Consider the following 12,134-nt stretch of genomic DNA (forward strand, 5'->3'; position numbering starts at 1 on the left):
GCCCCCACATCCCGTGGGTGGGGCCTTCCTGCCTCTCTTGTTTGGACACCAGGGTGTGGACTTCCTGAGGGAGGAGTGTTTCTCCGGCTGCCCTGTCTTTCCTTCTCTCACCTTCCCTGCTCACCCAGTGAAAGCACTCGCCGTTGTGGGCCAAGAGACCCAGGGTGAGGGTCTGGGGACAGACTTCAGAGTGGGCCTCTGGGCTTTTCTCCCCAAAGAAAACAGACACAGCTCCATGTGGAAGCAGATACAGCTGCTTTCATTGGTCCGATCTTTCACCAGCCCTGTTAGAGCTGGGAAATGGGGAGGGGGCAGGAGCTGGCTCTGGCTACCTGGACATCACCTGTGTACAGAGGCCCAATTGGAGGCTGGTGGGTGGGCACAGGGGCACAGGGGGTGGTGTCTGGACAGGTTGGGTCCTCCTGAGGCTAGTGGCTGGGTGTCAGGAGCTGGAGGTGGAGGGGTCCAAAGAGGGCAGAGGAGGTGGTCCCTGGTGTCTCCTTCCATCCCGAGGCCCCCTGGGTATTTCACTTCTCACCCAGCAAAGACTCAGTAACCCTTACCTCCCACCCCTGAGAGATCAGAAACTCTGGGAGGCAGGTGGCACCTCTGACAATGAATGTCCTTGGTCAGGATGTTCTGGACCAAGTGATGGGAAGTGGGAGGACCCCTTCTCTCTGCTCCTCTCCCTTTGGTGAGGGACAGGAGGGCCTGTCATCCCAATCCTCCATCTCTAACCACCTGCTGCAGGCACCTGAGTGCTAAGGCTGCGGATCCCAGCCTCCTGCCAGCAATCACTCATTCATCCCCTCAACAAAATATGTACTGATCACTCACACTAGCACCTCCAGGCTCTGGGCTTCCAGTGGAGAACTGATTTGAATAAAACCTGGCCCCAGGGACTCCGTATTCTAGTTTAGGGGAGAGAGAGAATTCAGTAAAATACAAAGAAAAAAATAAAGTAGGAAAGGGGATAAAAATGTGTGTTGGGGTGACAGTTTTGAACAGAGGAGTTAGAGAAGGCCTCACTGAGAAGTGCCCTGAGCCTAGATCAGTGGAGGTGAGGGAGCCGTTTGGTATCAGAGGAAGAGCCAGTGCAAAGGGCCTGTGGCAGTAGCACGTCTGAGGGTTTGGGGGCAGCAAAGAGATCCATGTCACTGGAGGGGGTGCACAAGAAAGGGGAGAAGGGGTGGGCCAGACACCTGGTGGGGGTGTAGTTCATGCATGAGTGGGACACTCACAACACGAGCCCAACAAGGAGAAGCATCTCAGTGCAGTTGAGACCACCCCGCACGGGGAGCCCGTCACTCACTTCACAGGTAATTGTTGCTCACAGAGACTTAAGCACTGCTCTAAAGATGCTGGATGAACAGGGACATGGAGACAGGGCTTCTGCAGGACAAGAGGCCAGGAGATCAAGGCCGCAGGCTGACCTCTCCTCTGGATGCCGTCCACCTGGCTGTCCTGACGTGGCCTCAGAGTGGAAACTGCGGTGGCTTTGAGGCAGGGCACCCGGAAAGGGAAATCCTTCCTAGGTTGTACGTTGAGGGTTATTTTTAGTGACCAGCGATGACTTTGCAATATCACTTCCTGTGGGCGTCCCCTCCAACCCTCAACCACAGGGACGGGTCCTGCATGACAGGCCTTGTGGGCAGATGCATGCTCACATGTGCATACACACACATGCACACGCTGTGGCGCACACAGGTTGGCATTCTCACCCACTGCACAGTCAGTGGAGGGATGGGCACCATGTCCTGGCCTGCCTGCAGGATGGTGAGCCCCAGGTCAGGGACTCGCTGTCTTCAACATCCCTGAGCTTCTGCTCCAGGTAGGCTCTGCACGAGATGCTGCGTGCATGCCGAGAGAGGGAGGCCCGGCCCCAGGCTCACACTTGCTCAGGAAGGAGGAAGGCAGGGGTCAAAGGAAGGGTACCTGCTGGTCCGTCTTTGCTCAGCCCCCAAGGGGTGGGACAGAGAGAAAGAGATTCCATAATGCACAAACGAAGGATGAAGTGATGTCCCCAAGGTCTCGCTGCCTGCTGGCCCCTGGCCAGGCGCCTGAGCCAGGTCTGAGCCCACCTGGACTCTCCCCCTGGGTCATCCACCTCTCGCATCGGGCCCTCACTTATCCTTCTCCCTTCACATCCAGCCCAGGCCCAGGCCCATGGCCACAATTTCTGGGACAGCCTGCATTTCACATTTCCTGTCCTGTGGACCCCTCAAATTTCCTTGGATTGGTCAGACCCCGGGGCACTTTGGTCGCTTAGCAACACCCACGTCACAGGGTGGCTATTCCTAGGACCTCAGAGGGTCTCCAGGAAACTGGCTCCTTCATGGATGTCACAGAATATCGGGGTGAGAGGGGCTCTGATGTGCAATGTGGAGACCTTAAGGGGCCAGGAAGATGGGCTCTTGGGCACGCTGAACAGCACACTGAGGTTGCAGATGCCCCGAACTGCTAGGCCTGCAGAGGATCTGGGGCTGCCTACCAGGGGCGCCCTTGCCCTCGTCACCTGCTTTTTCACCCTCTTTCCTTGCTTCCTCTCACCAGCTACACCTCTGCCCTGTGCTTTAGATGTTGAGCTAATCGGCTGTGGGATTATTGCTAGCCACGCCCTGAGAAACTGAAACTCAGTTCTATGTCTTTGGGGAAAAGAGTCGGGGAAGGACCAGAGCTACAAGCCTGGAATGCCACCTTCCTTCCCTCCCCTTTCTGTCCCCACCTCCTCTAGCACCATGCTTGGCTCAGAGTACGGACTAACTCGGGGTAAGGAAGGAAAGAGGGATTCATACCTTCCTTCCTTCCCAGCTAGAGTGGAAGCACTTTGGGGGCACCTTGTACATTTCTGTATCCCCAACACCTCACCAACACTTCACCAGGGGTTTCCCAGGTGGTGCTAAGTGGTAAAGAACCCACTTGCCAATGCAGGGGACATAGGAGATGGGAGTTCAGTTCTTGGGTCGGGAAGATCCCCTGGAGGAGGGCATAGCAACCCACTCCAGTATTCTTGCCTGGACAATCCCAGGGACAGAGGAGCCTGCTGTCCATAGGGTCAAACAGAGTCAGACACAACTCACTACCTATCACGCACGCACCTCTTCACCATGATCCCTACTCAGTAGGTGCTCTGTTAATGTGTGTTGACGGACACCTTCTGTGCGAGTTTGTACTTTGGTGCCAGCTCTCCCTGCAGAAACTTTGGCTTCTGGTGCTGTGATTTAAAGAATAAAAATGGCAAAGGGCAGTGTTTAGGAGCTATCTTTACTCAGATTGTCATACTTGATGACAACTCAAGACTGTAGCCCTGGGGCCACCAGGAGGCAGCTGGCATGTCACCACTGGTGTACCCAGCATCTTGGCCAGGCTGATGCCACTTTTCGGGAGAATGACTTACTGTTTTTTATTTCTCTCCAAAGACATTAAACATGAATCAAATGACAGATGAGATGATTCACTGGAAGTTTTCTTCCAAGTTTCAAAACACACACACACACACACAAAATGGGATTGGTGTGCTGAACTGTATGTAAGTGAAGCCAGACGGCATTAGGCTGGAGCCCTGCCTCTAGGGGCTCTGCTGTGGGTAGCACCTCGCAGAGGGGGACCTTGCCCTGAGGTCGAAGCCCTGTATCAACCATTGCAAAACCCCAGAAGGCCAGGGGTGTCTCAAAAACTCTTCAAGTCTAATGTTCATCATGACATTGCTTCCGTTTCTACCCAAGATATCTTAGGATGTGACCAATCCTCATTCATCTGGGGCACAGGAATTCACAGTTTGGAAAGGGTTCATTTGGGGCCCATGGATTGAGAATTGAGTCGTGGCTCAGGTGGGAACCCGGCAGAAATGAGCCTTCTCCCACCTGCAGGGAGAAAAGTGAATGCATCTGCCAACCAGGATCCTGGGGAGAAGGATACACACTGTCACCGGGTGGGTGAACTTCTCTGGTGCTGTCCAGGCTCCCATTGGCAGTAGATTCCAAGCCGTTTTTGAGGGTAGAATGTGCCTCGGGGGCCATGTTGTCCAAACTCATATTTTTCAGATGAGGAAAGTAAAGCTGTGAGGCATGTGACTTACCCAAGACTGCCCAGGCATCCCAACCCCACCCTTGGAGGGGAAGGACAGCAGTGCTAGTGACAACTGATTCCTGTCTGCTCACTGAGAACACCCTTCATCTCCCTCAGGGCTCTCCCACATTCCCACCTTTACCATTTGCCCGAGAAAGAATGCAGAGGCAGTTTTTCAGGTATTTTTTGACTCAGACTTTACCAATTTGAAGGACTTCCCTAGTGGCTCAGACGGTAAAGTGTCTGTCTACAATGCTGGAGACCTGGGTTCAATCCCTGGGTCGGGAAGATCCCCTGGAGAAAGAAATGGCAACCCACTCCAGTACTCTTGCTTGGAAAATCCCATGGATGGAGGACCCTGGTGGGCTACAGTCCACGGAGTCAGACATGGCTGAGCAACTTCACTTTTTCTTTCACTTTACCAATTTGAACTGCCCTTCAGGTCATTAGTCCAAATTCCGACTTCTCAGCGTTGACGGTATCTTTTCTTCTTTCCCCAGCTGCCTGTCCTCCCCGCACCCTACATTTGTTAATCTATCCATTTGCTCCTCACTGTCCTCCACCTCTCTGTATTGCTTTATGATGTTCTGTACTGCCCAGTACCGATGTGTTATTAGGCCGCTGGTCACCCAGGCAGGTGCCTGGGGAGGTAACAGGCCCAGCTGTGGAGCAGGGATGGGACGCTTGCTGGTGGTCTCCCCAGAAGCTCGGGCCAAGAGTTGCTGAAGTCACAATGCCCCCCTGGCTCCCTGCACCACCACCCCCAGATAAGGCCCTGCCCACCTCCCCGGTCGTGTGCCTCCAGCCACACCACACAGTTTTGCACACTCATGTCTCCCTGCACACCGACACCCTCTGGGATGTCGCCCCAGCCCTTCTCTACCGCCTGGACCCACCCACAGCAGAGCTCGGCTCCCGTGTGGCTCACGAGTCACACCTTCGGGTCCTGGTGCATAAAGTGTGTGCCAGCCCAGGAAGCATATGAATTGGCTGTGGCGTGAATGAAGGAATGGAAAGTGTGGCCCACACTGGGTTCTCCAAGGTAACTGAATTCCCAGGGTGAAATCCTAGTCATTGCATACACTGTTGTGTTGGAAAGGCCTTCTCTCCCGAGAGTACCCCACCCCGCACCAGACCTGGTTTCTCTCCCACTGGGAGCCAGAGAACAGACTGAGGCTTCCAGGCAGCGAGTGGTGGGGACCGCAGCAGTGTGGAGGAAAGGGGCATGCAGTGTGTGTGTGTGTGTCTGTGCATGGTGTATATGTGTGTGTGTGCTGTATGTGTATGCTGTTGGGGGAGGTTGTGTGTGAAATGTGTGTGGTGTGGGCAGAACAGTGTGTGTGTGTGTCTGTGTGGTGTATGTGTATGGTGTGTGTGGGGGTATTGTGTGGGGGATGTCTGCGTGACATGTATGTGGTATGTGCAGTATGGTGTGTGTGTATGTGTATGGTGTGGGAGGTGTGTGTGTAATGTGTGCAGTATGGTGTGTGTGTGTGTGTGTATGGTGTGGGGTAGTATTGTGTGGGAGGTGTCTGTGTAATATGTGTGTGGTGTGTGTGTGTGGTGGTGTGTGTGGTGTGTGTGTGACATGTGTCGTGTGTCCAGTAGGATGTGTGTGTGTGTGTGTGTGTCTGTGTGTGTCTGTGGTGTATGTGTATGGTATAGGGTGGTATTGTGTGGGGTGGTGGTGTGTGACGTGTGTGGTGTGTGCAGTAGGGTGTGTGTGTGTGTATGTGTGTGTATGATGTAAGGTGGTATTGTGTGTGGGGTGTGTGTGTGTGTGTGTGTGTGTGTGGTGTAGGGTGGTATTGTGGGGGGGGTGGTGTGTGACGTGTGTGGTGTGTGCAGTAGGGTGTGTGTGTATGTGTGTGTATGATGTAAGGTGGTATTGTGTGTGTGGGGTGTGTGTGTGTGTGTGGTGTAGGGTGGTATTGTGTGTGGGGTGTGTGTGACGTGTGTGGTGTGTGCAGTAGGGTGTGTGTGTGGTGTATGTGTATGGTGTAGGGTGGTATTGTGTGTGGGGGTGTGTGTGGTGTGTGCAGTAGGGTGTGTGTATGTGTGTATGGTGTAGGGTGGTATTGTGTGTGGGGGTGTGTGTGATGTGTACAGTAGGGTGTGTGTATGTGTATATGGTGTAGGGTGGTATTGTGTGTGTGGGGTGTGTGTGTGTGTGTGTGTGGTGTAGGGTGGTATTGTGTGTGGGGTGTGTGTGACGTGTGTGGTGTGTGCAGTAGGGTGTGTGTGTGATGTATGTGTATGGTGTAGGGTGGTATTGTGTGTGGGGGTGTGTGTGGTGTGTGCAGTAGGGTGTGTGTATGTGTGTATGGTGTAGGGTGGTATTGTGTGTGGGGGGTGTGTGTGATGTGTGTGGTGTGTGCAGTAGGGTGTGTGTGTGTGTGTGGTGTATGTGTATGATGTAGGGTGGTATTGTGTGTGGGGGTGTGTGTGATGTGTGCAGTAGGGTGTGTGTATGTGTGTATGGTGTAGGGTGGTATTGTGTATGGGGTGTGTGTGTGTGTGTGTGTGTGGTGTAGGGTGGTATTGTGTGTGTGGGGGGTGTGTGTGTGTGTGGTGTAGGGTGGTATTGTGTGTGGGGTGTGTGTGTGACGTGTGTGGTGTGTGCAGTAGGGTGTGTGTGTGTGTGTATGGTGTAGGGTGGTATTGTGTGTGGGGGTGTGTGTGGTGTGTGCAGTAGGGTGTGTGTATGTGTGTATGGTGTAGGGTGGTATTGTGTGTGGGGGTTGTGTGTGATGTGTGTGGTGTGTGCAGTAGGGTGTGTGTGTGTGTGTGTGTGTGTGTGTGTGGTGTATGTGTATGAGGTAGGGTGGTATTGTGTGTGGGGGGTGTGTGTGATGTGTGTGGTGTGTGCAGTAGAGTGTGTGTGTGTGGTGTAGGGTGGTATTTGTGTGGGGTGTGTGTGATGTGTGTGGTGTGTGCAGTAGGGTGTGTGTGTGTGTGTGTGTGTGTGTGTGTGGTGTATGTGTATGATGTAGGGTGGTATTGTGTGTGGGGGGTGTGTGTGACATGTGTGGTGTGTGCAGTAGGGTGTGTGTGTGTGTGTGTGTGTGTGTGGTGTATGTGTATGATGTAGGGGTGGTATTGTGTGTGGGGGGTGTGTGTGCACAGGTGTGTCCCAGGCCCACCCTGCCCACACAGATCTGAGCAGCCAGCCCCCGGGAACGCTGGGGTTGCTCCGGGCTGGTCTTCAGTCCCTGGGAAGCTCCCTGTCCTTCAGGAGCCTGTCCTGAGCGTCCACAGGATCCTCAAGCCCGTTGGAGTGGACCTGAACCCGCTAGAAGCCACAGGAGACACCTTGCAGTTAGACAGGCCCCTCTCTCCTGGGGATGGGCCTTCGTGGTGTCCACTGTCATGCTGAGGGCTTCCCAGGTGGCGCTGGCGGTAGAGAACCCGCCTGCTAATGCAGGAGACAGGAGAGATGCGCGTTTGATCCCTGGGTCGGGAAGATCCCCTGGGGAAGGGCGTGGCCACCCATTCCAGTATTCTGGCCTGGAGAATCGCTTGGACTGAGGAGCCTGGGGGGCTACAGTCCCTGGGGTCGCAAAGAGTCAGACCCGACTGGTGACTTAGTGCGAGCTCACTGTTGTGCTGACCCCGGGGGGCTTCGACTGGAGCCCAGTTTGCCCCGGCAGTGTGAGCCAGGGGTCCGCACTGTTGCAGGGCTGGGTTCTCCTGTCCTCTTCCCTCATTTTCTTCTTGAAGAACAGGGGTTGGAATTTCACTGGCCCCGCCCCCCTGCTAGATGTATTGAGCCCCCAGGACCCCAGGCCCTCTGCCCACCCTGGTGTGTGCCGAGCGTGCAACGCAGAAGGTCTGCTGGAAAGTGTGGACCCACCCCTGAGCCTGGCTCAGTCTGATACTGTGATTTAAGCTCATCAAGCACTTTGCCCATTTCTTTTATCATAAAAGTTGTGATAGAACCTCCGTATATTTGTCTGGTGCTTCACATTTGTCAAAGCCCTTTCACAGCCTTCATTTCCCTTGATCCTCACCACCACGCTGTGAAATCAACAGGCTGAGACCGTCCTTCCCATTTACAGCCAAGGAAACTGAGGTCCAGGGAAGCTAAGAGACAGCCAAGACCAGAAGGCTAGAGAGGGGGCCCTGGGAGGAGACTCAGGCTGGCCATTTACGGCCTAGTGGAGGAGGTCCCTTCTATACACAGTCCCCATCCCGACTCAGCTCCCCGAAACTAGCCTTGGTCCCATTTAACAGAGGAGCAAACAGAGGCTTCGTCTGGAGCCTTGAGACAGGGGACTGCCTGATTCCAGGACCCAGTCCAGCGTGTTCCCTGAGAGCTGCCAGTCATCAAGGCTGCAGGGTGTGGGCTGGCTGGCCGGGACTCTCGCTTCCTCTCCTGCGGGGAGGATGTTGCCTTGCGGGAGGACTGCAGCTCACGTCCAGCTTGGAGCACTGGAGTGGAATTGCAGACTCACTCTGCCGCCTGCCTGCAGGTCTTTCCTACGCAGGCTTGGTTTACATGAGTCACTGCACAGCCGGCCAGGCCCAGGCAGCCGGGAGGAATTTACTCCACAATGTGAGGGTGCTGGTGGCCCAAACCTCCGTGCGTAATAAGCCAACTGGGATGAGGGCCCCCCCCCCCCCGGCGGTGAACTCTGCCCCCCAGGGCTGACCGAAGAAGGAGCAGATCTATCAAGGGGCTGGTGTGGGGGCTTCTGAAGTCTCAGACCGGCTCCTGCCTCCAGCCAGTGGTGTCCAGTCTGCTGTGGCCTCTTAGGTTTCCTTCAAAAGAGCGTTAACTTGCGGCCGGCTCTGGATCCCCAAGAAGGAGATGCCCTGTGATTCATGCGTTTGTTTGTTTCAACCTCAGAGCTTTTGTTGTTGGATCAAACAGGGGTAGAGCCCTGAGTCCCAGGCTAGATTCATTCTGAGCATTTTCAGGGGGTGTGGGCATTTGCTGGGGAGGGTTGGGGGGCCTTACCAGCACTCCCTTCCAGCCCCGCTCCTGTTGCTCCCTGTGACCCCCTCCTCTGCCGTCTGCACGGCGTTCCTGGCACTGTGCAGTCAGGCTCACCACTCCCGTCCAGGCCCCTTGCCCTGGCAAACCCCCTTCCCTTTGCCCGCCCACCTGGAGCACTCCTGGTCCCTTGTAAGCAAGCCTCACTCGACACCTTATCCTTGTCGTGGGTGTGCTGGAGGGCATAGGGGCACCCGGGAAGGGTCCCTGCATCTCATTCATCTGGGCGTTTCCACGCCCGGCACAGAAGGGGCCTCAGGAACGTTTTTGGGCCAAAGGGAACAGATTTCCTCCCCACATCAGCCTGGAGTTTGGGGATGTGCCCCCCCTCCAAGCTTCACAGTTGCCTTCAAATGAGGCTTCAGCTGGGGCAGAGGAAGCCCTGGGCTCTGGGGACTCCGCACGTTGACCCCCACCAGGCTCGCTCAGGCCTGCCCCTCACCAGGCTACTGGCTGTCCCCTGGCCCGGTCTCCGGCTCCCTCTGCAGACACCTGGACCTCACCTCTGGCCGGACGCGTGGGGACGGACAACAACCGCCTTAAGGAAAATCACAGGGTCTTGGTTTTGGTCCTGCCTCAAGCCCTCTTCCTGTGCGTCAGTGAGTCTGTGGAGGGAGGCTCACCCTCCGGGCCATTTCCTCTTCCTCTCCCTGTCCTGTTCTTCCCCCAGAGGCTCATTTATGTCTGATCCACCAACCTGCCTTCCTTCCCTGGGGAAGCAGCTCAAAGCACTTGTCCCCTGAAGATTCAAGTAGCCGTGACCTTGGCTCCAGGGAGAGGCCGCGCCAGGCAGAGGACTGCATAGCTGGGGTGTGTTCACGGGGGAGGGAGGAGATGGCACCAGCCCGGTGAGTGGACTTTGAGTCTGACACCTCCAGGCCCCCTCTTCTGCTGCAGCTGGTGCTGTGCTGGTAGATGGAACTTTCCAGAGCACCATGTCTGAATTCCAGAATGTCCCTTCTTAGAGCTTGAAGTCATCCATATCCCTGATGTTGTTGTGTCTGACTCTTTGTGACCCTATGGTCTGTAGCCCGCCAGCCTCCTCTGTCCACAGGATTCTCCAGGCAAGAATACTGCAGTGGGAAGGGATTGAACCTAGTCTCTTACGTCTCCTGCCTTGGCAGGCAGGTTCTTTACCACTAGCGCCCCCTGGGAAGCCCAGGTACAGAGTCCCAAACTGTTAGAGCAACAGGGTCCTAGAGGAAACCCATTCACTTATTCATCTGTTCATTCATTTGGGCACTGTGCTAAGCCCTTGGTCACACAAGCATTATTTCAGATGTTTTTACTGAGCCCTGGTTGTGTGCCCTGTTCTGGGCACTGTGGAGATGTAGCAGTGAACAGAAGCAGGGGGTCAACCATGTATCAATACAGTACCAAGTAGTGGGAATGGCCTTGGAAAGGGGCCAGGGTGAGGGCAGATGCTACTCGAGATGGTCTCCCTGGAGGAGGTTCCCCCAAGAAGACTTGAGCAAAGACGTGAACATTGAGGAGTGTGCCCTGCAGATACTGACAGGAAGGAAGGGCAGCCCGGGTAGCAGTGACCGTTGTTCAGGTGCTCAGTCATGTCTGACTCTTTGTGACCCCATGGACTTGGCTTCCCTGTCCTTGGGGAACTACAGAATCAAAGACCTTGGGGCTAGAACATGCTAGTGTGTTCTCCTACTGGCATAAGTGAGGTATATACTCCTTCCTCAAGGAACTCACAGTCTAATGAAGGAAAAGCATAAGGAAATGATGTACTAAAAGTTGAGGTCACAAGAGAAATAGGTTTAAAAATGCTACTGGAATACAAAAGGAAGAACCGATAGCGGGGTTGGAAAATGCATCCATGAGTAGGTGGCATTTGAGTTGGGCTTTGGTGGATGAATAGGAGTTTGCTGGGCAGCTGAGGCGAGCGGCCACATGGATGAACGGGTGACTTCAGGGGCACAAGGTGTTCAGGGAAGGCTACACACCTCCTCTTCCTGTTGAGTGAGCGGTTCTTCAAGGGAAAGAACATCCTCTTGGGGAGTCTCCTTTCCTTTTCTCCACCTCTTCTTTCCCCCAGCCTCACAGAGGGCATGTCAACTTCAGGAAAGTAGAAGGGGAGAGTGGCTCAGATAGGGAGGAGATTTCTCTGCCTTGCTTGGCCAGCCTGCCTCTTTCCTTCCTTCTTTCCTCTCTCTTTTCCCCTCTTCCTTCCCTCCTTTCTTTTATATATTTTAAAAAATATTTATTATTCCTTTATCTGGCTGCGCTGGGTCCTAGTTGCAGCATACAGGATCTTCCATCTTTGTTGCAGCATGTAGGATTTAGTTCCCTGACCGGGGATCAAACCTGGGCCCTCTGCACTGGGAGCGTGGAGTTTTAGCCACGGGACCACCAGGGAAGTCCCTCTTTTATATATTTTTTAAAGCTTTGGGAGGTCTTGGGATTTTAAGCCGCTGGGGTGGGTCCAGGAGTCAGGAGGACTCTCAGTTAGATCTCTCAACCAAGGTCACTGCCTGGAGCCCAACCAGCTGGTGAAGCTCTGATGCAATAGGCTTTCAGGAAGCCTCCGGAAACAGGCTCCCCAAGGCCTGTGGTCTGAATTTAGATTTAGGTACACCAGGGAACCGCCGGCTCCAGAGGTGTTACTGACCCCCTCGTCCCCTAGCTCTCACCGGGCTTCGCGTTCTCCCTCAGAAGACGAGGAGGAATGCCTTGTCTCTTCAGCCCCTCCTCCCGTCCTTACCCGTAGCCGGGACTAGACCTAGGTCTTCACTGCAGCTGATCTCTGGCAAAATTCTTGAAGCTGCTGAAAATAGAAACTTGTGGGACTCACCTGTAATTATGACATGCAAAACACCATTATCTTTCACTCATGGGCACCAAGGAATGAAATAAACACAGACCACCTCTCCCAGCTGGGTTGCAGTTAACAGTGGGCCTGCAGTCGAGGTGCTAATGAACTTGGTGGCCCCCTAAACCATGCCCCAAGGATGTACCCAGTGCTGAGCAGTTACTAGAAATAAAACACAAGCCACCTACACATATAATTTTACCTTTTCTGGTAGTCACCTTTAAAAAGTTAAACAAATGAGATTAA

General features: G+C 54.4%; 1 protein-coding gene across 1 annotated transcript in view; it reads left to right on the plus strand.

Annotated features, from left to right (window-relative positions):
• HPCAL1 (hippocalcin like 1) overlaps positions 1-12,134 on the plus strand; it is a 114,834-nt gene that overhangs the window by 86,938 nt on the left and 15,762 nt on the right. The window lies entirely within an intron of this gene.

Source organism: Dama dama, chromosome 11 (genome assembly GCF_033118175.1).
Source record: "Dama dama isolate Ldn47 chromosome 11, ASM3311817v1, whole genome shotgun sequence".
Taxonomy (NCBI): Eukaryota; Metazoa; Chordata; class Mammalia; order Artiodactyla; family Cervidae; genus Dama; species Dama dama.